Source organism: Lactuca virosa, chromosome 3 (genome assembly GCF_052849685.1).
Source record: "Lactuca virosa cultivar CGN04683 chromosome 3, Lactuca_virosa_CGN04683_v6, whole genome shotgun sequence".
NCBI classification, from domain to species: Eukaryota; Viridiplantae; Streptophyta; class Magnoliopsida; order Asterales; family Asteraceae; genus Lactuca; species Lactuca virosa.
In genome coordinates, this window is record NC_136428.1 from 159,425,458 (window position 1) to 159,431,762 (window position 6,305).

The 6,305-nt window shown below is 31.1% G+C and overlaps 1 long non-coding RNA gene across 1 annotated transcript; it reads left to right on the forward strand.

Moving 5' to 3' along the window:
- Positions 1 to 4,347: 4,347 nt before the first annotated feature.
- On the forward strand, positions 4,348 to 5,719 carry LOC145162700 (uncharacterized). The gene is made up of 2 exons (XR_013739261.1): positions 4,348 to 5,415; positions 5,508 to 5,719. It is a non-coding gene; the product is annotated as an uncharacterized LOC145162700 (long non-coding RNA).
- The last annotated feature ends 586 nt before the right edge of the window (positions 5,720 to 6,305 follow it).

A 6,305-nucleotide genomic window follows, 5' to 3' on the forward strand; every position in this document is an offset into this window, starting at 1 on the left:
TAAGAAATTAAGAACGAAAAGTTACCTAATTAAAGCAAAAGGAAGAAACTGATCTTGATCTTCAACGTCGTAACTCGTCGTCGTTAATTTAGAAAAAGGTATTTCATTAATCTTTTTGTTGCTAGGTTTGATATTGAATTCCAAATAAAAAAAGGCGGCTATGCCAATTAAATTAAAATAACGTATTTATTAATTGGGCTTTTAATATATATGGTTTTAGTTTAATAGGCTACAATCATAAACGGATTAAAGGGGCTAACGGATTTCACATTATATATTATTATATAGCAGACTAAATTAGATAGTGGGCTAGACATATATCTTTAACAATAGTATTTGTATTGGGGGCTACACATCCGGCAGTCCCTCCATTACCTCCACCACTTACTGTACCCCAGTTGTTCAATGTTACTATTCGTATCACGGTGTGTATTATGAACATCTTCTTTATTATTATCACTAACCGGATGCAATTGTAGGTCACACACATCTTCTATTCGTGTGAAAAAATAATGAATAGTTCTTTTCTTGCTCATAATTTACCCTATAAATTTACAATTATAATAAACTAAATTATCAAACCATAATTACTGTAGCTACTTACGAACTGGAGATATCTATCAATTATAAGATATCATCAGTTATAAATTACTAGAAAAATTAAACGTAATAAGAAATTAAGAACGAAAAGTTACCTGATTAAAGCAAAAGGAAGAAACTGATCTTGATCTTCAACGTCGTAACTCGTCGTCGTTAATTTAGAAAAAGGTATTTCATTAATCTTTTTGTTGCTAGGTTTGATATTGAATTCCAAATAAAAAAAGGCGGCTATGCCAATTAAATTAAAATAACGTATTTATTAATTGGGCTTTTAATATATATGGTTTTAGTTTAATAGGCTACAATCATAAACGGATTAAAGGGGCTAACGGATTTCACATTATATATTATTATATAGCAGACTAAATTAGATAGTGGGCTAGACATATATCTTTAACAATAGTATTTGTATTGGGGGCTACACATCCGGCAGTCCCTCCATTACCTCCACCACTTACTGTACCCCAGTTGTTCAATGTTACTATTCGTATCACGGTGTGTATTATGAACATCTTCTTTATTATTATCACTAACCGGATGCAATTGTAGGTCACACACATCTTCTATTCGTGTGAAAAAATAATGAATAGTTCTTTTCTTGCTCATAATTTACCCTATAAATTTACAATTATAATAAACTAAATTATCAAACCATAATTACTGTAGCTACTTACGAACTGGAGATATCTATCAATTATAAGATATCATCAGTTATAAATTACTAGAAAAATTAAACGTAATAAGAAATTAAGAACGAAAAGTTACCTGATTAAAGCAAAAGGAAGAAACTGATCTTGATCTTCAACGTCGTAACTCGTCGTCGTTAATTTAGAAAAAGGTATTTCATTAATCTTTTTGTTGCTAGGTTTGATATTGAATTCCAAATAAAAAAAGGCGGCTATGCCAATTAAATTAAAATAACGTATTTATTAATTGGGCTTTTAATATATATGGTTTTAGTTTAATAGGCTACAATCATAAACGGATTAAAGGGGCTAACGGATTTCACATTATATATTATTATATAGCAGACTAAATTAGATAGTGGGCTAGGCATATATCTTTAACAATAGTATTTGTATTGGGGGCTACACATCCGGCAGTCCCTCCATTACCTCCACCACTTACTGTACCCCAGTTGTTCAATGTTACTATTCGTATCACGGTGTGTATTATGAACATCTTCTTTATTATTATCACTAACCGGATGCAATTGTAGGTCACACACATCTTCTATTCGTGTGAAAAAATAATGAATAGTTCTTTTCTTGCTCATAATTTACCCTATAAATTTACAATTATAATAAACTAAATTATCAAACCATAATTACTGTAGCTACTTACGAACTGGAGATATCTATCAATTATAAGATATCATCAGTTATAAATTACTAGAAAAATTAAACGTAATAAGAAATTAAGAACGAAAAGTTACCTGATTAAAGCAAAAGGAAGAAACTGATCTTGATCTTCAACGTCGTAACTCGTCGTCGTTAATTTAGAAAAAGGTATTTCATTAATCTTTTTGTTGCTAGGTTTGATATTGAATTCCAAATAAAAAAAGGCGGCTATGCCAATTAAATTAAAATAACGTATTTATTAATTGGGCTTTTAATATATATGGTTTTAGTTTAATAGGCTACAATCATAAACGGATTAAAGGGGCTAACGGATTTCACATTATATATTATTATATAGCAGACTAAATTAGATAGTGGGCTAGGCATATATCTTTAACAATAGTATTTGTATTGGGGGCTAGACATCCGGCAGTCCCTCCATTACCTCCACCACTTACTGTACCCCAATTGTTCAATGTTACTATTCGTATCACGGTGTGTATTATGAACATCTTCTTTATTATTATCACTAACCGGATGCAATTGTAGGTCACACACATCTTCTATTCGTGTGAAAAAATAATGAATAGTTCTTTTCTTGCTCATAATTTACCCTATAAATTTACAATTATAATAAACTAAATTATCAAACCATAATTACTGTAGCTACTTACGAACTGGAGATATCTATCAATTATAAGATATCATCAGTTATAAATTACTAAAAAAATTAAACGTAATAAGAAATTAAGAACGAAAAGTTACCTGATTAAAGCAAAAGGAAGAAACTGATCTTGATCTTCAACGTCGTAACTCGTCGTCGTTAATTTAGAAAAAGGTATTTCATTAATCTTTTTGTTGCTAGGTTTGATATTGAATTCCAAATAAAAAAAGGCGGCTATGCCAATTAAATTAAAATAACGTATTTATTAATTGGGCTTTTAATATATATGGTTTTAGTTTAATAGGCTACAATCATAAACGGATTAAAGGGGCTAACGGATTTCACATTATATATTATTATATAGCAGACTAAATTAGATAGTGGGCTAGGCATATATTTTTAACAATAGTATTTGTATTGGGGGCTACACATCCGGCAGTCCCTCCATTACCTCCACCACTTACTGTACCCCAGTTGTTCAATGTTACTATTCGTATCACGGTGTGTATTATGAACATCTTCTTTATTATTATCACTAACCGGATGCAATTGTAGGTCACACACATCTTCTATTCCTGTGAAAAAATAATGAATAGTTCTTTTCTTGCTCATAATTTACCCTATAAATTTACAATTATAATAAACTAAATTATCAAACCATAATTACTGTAGCTACTTACGAACTGGAGATATCTATCAATTATAAGATATCATCAGTTATAAATTACTAGAAAAATTAAACGTAATAAGAAATTAAGAACGAAAAGTTACCTGATTAAAGCAAAAGGAAGAAACTGATCTTGATCTTCAACGTCGTAACTCGTCGTCGTTAATTTAGAAAAAGGTATTTCATTAATCTTTTTGTTGCTAGGTTTGATATTGAATTCCAAATAAAAAAAGGCGGCTATGCCAATTAAATTAAAATAACGTATTTATTAATTGGGCTTTTAATATATATGGTTTTAGTTTAATAGGCTACAATCATAAACGGATTAAAGGGGCTAACGGATTTCACATTATATATTATTATATAGCAGACTAAATTAGATAGTGGGCTAGACATATATCTTTAACAATAGTATTTGTATTGGGGGCTACACATCCGGCAGTCCCTCCATTACCTCCACCACTTACTGTACCCCAGTTGTTCAATGTTACTATTCGTATCACGGTGTGTATTATGAACATCTTCTTTATTATTATCACTAACCGGATGCAATTGTAGGTCACACACATCTTCTATTCGTGTGAAAAAATAATGAATAGTTCTTTTCTTGCTCATAATTTACCCTATAAATTTACAATTATAATAAACTAAATTATCAAACCATAATTACTGTAGCTACTTACGAACTGGAGATATCTATCAATTATAAGATATCATCAGTTATAAATTACTAGAAAAATTAAACGTAATAAGAAATTAAGAACGAAAAGTTACCTGATTAAAGCAAAAGGAAGAAACTGATCTTGATCTTCAACGTCGTAACTCGTCGTCGTTAATTTAGAAAAAGGTATTTCATTAATCTTTTTGTTGCTAGGTTTGATATTGAATTCCAAATAAAAAAAGGCGGCTATGCCAATTAAATTAAAATAACGTATTTATTAATTGGGCTTTTAATATATATGGTTTTAGTTTAATAGGCTACAATCATAAACGGATTAAAGGGGCTAACGGATTTCACATTATATATGATTATATAGCAGACTAAATTAGATAGTGGGCTAGGCATATATCTTTAACAATAGTATTTGTATTGGGGGCTACACATCCGGCACTCCCTCCATTACCTCCACCACTTACTGTACCCCAGTTGTTCAAATTATATGGAAGATCTTGATCATCTGTTTTTGAAGTGTGAAGTTGCGGCCAGAACTTGAAATATGATTATTGTTTTGCTTGCTTTGTACGCCCAGATGTTTGGTATGTTTTGGAATATGATTATTGTTTTGCTTGCTTTGTACGCCCAGATGTTTGGTATGTTTTTGAAGTGATCTTGTGGATAGAGTCCTATCCGGTTTCTATTTCCAAAAACGTGGCTCTCAAAGGCGATAGTTTTAAGACTTGGTAAGTGCTTTGAGGATTTAGAAATTCCATCATGTTTGGTTATGAAAAAAAGAGAAAGGAAACAATTATTGACTCCGTTAAAGAAATGTCATTTTTGTGGCTTGGTAGTAAAAATAGAAAATTTACTACCAGTTAGGTTTTATGGCTTCAAAACCCAATTAATGATATATATGTAACTGTTGCTGAAAAATTATATATCTTTTTTTAAAACCATGAAAAATACGTAATATTTTGATTATTATGACTTCAAGTTGTGTGGGGAACTGGGGATTGCACATTTGAAAACTTACATTTAATTTTTTCAATTAAGAGAAAAAAATCTTACATTTGAAAACTCCAAACCACGTCAGAGAGAGAAATGATCACCATTATTAGAATTAATGTTTTTTTACAAGAGACTGTTCATCTGTTCATCACCACCCTACTCGATCATCAACCGCCATGCCGATGAACAAATGATGTTTAAGTATTCAAAACAGTTGGTCACATCGCAGTTCCTTCCGATCATGCCTTGTATGGCAGTTTCTGATGTCTCGTTCCCTCAGTCGTTGGTGATGATAACATCAACTGCATGTCATCTGACCACGATGAGAAACACCCGACTTTACAGAAACGTAGCAGAGAAATTTTGACCAGGTTGGCATTGTAAATCGGTGCAACAAATACGATAAGGGGCACCAGAGCCGGAGGAGTTCGAAAGGAATTATTTAACCAATTTGGAATTGGGGATCTTTCAATTCCAGGTGAAACAAAGACGATGCTTCTGTTTTTTTTTTATTAAGTTCTTAGGATTTTATTTATTGTGGAGTGTTTTGGATTTTGTTGTTTTGCACAGATGCTTTTTGGGTTGTTTTGACGTGGAGTTCTTGGCATCTACCCATAAACAAATGGGTGCTGTTAAATTAATTTACCCAGATCCCACCTCGATTATTTGCTTCATGTTTGTAGAGTTAGAAGTTCTTGTTAATTTGATTAATGTTTGTAGAGTTAGTATTGGATAAAATCATAAGGTGTTGATTCAACAAAGTTTTGAATTTTGACGCGAAACTAGAACAAGAAGATTGAAACTCTTGGTTTTGAATTTTCAGTATTGGATGGAGGCGGTGTTTTTTTGTGAAAAAACTCATGTAAAAGGGGTAAGTTTTAAAATATATTTCTCTCTCTTCATTATCATAAAATATAACAATTGAAGGGTAAAATAGTCCAGACCTTAATTATTCCTTGGAAATATCAAAACATTCCTTAGAAAAATCAGCCCCTTTTATATTGTATTGTTTTATTATTAATATTCTTTTTCTATTGCATTATAATTTTTATATATTGTATTGTTTTATTATTAATATTCTTTTTCTATTGCATTATAATTTTTATAATGAGCAACTTTTTTTTGAACGGCAGGATTTAATAAATAAAAAAAACCCATCGGTCAGCTGGACCTAGAATAAAAAGCGTATACAAACATCTAAATAAAGGGTCTAAGGTGTTACATTTTCAGTAACGGAAGGAACAATAGAATTAATATGAAACAACCAGTTTTTGATAGCACCTATTGTAGCAACCACCTTTGAGAGAGTGCCAGTTATAGCATCCAAATCTGAAAGAACACCTTTTATAGCAACTGCCTTTCAATAAA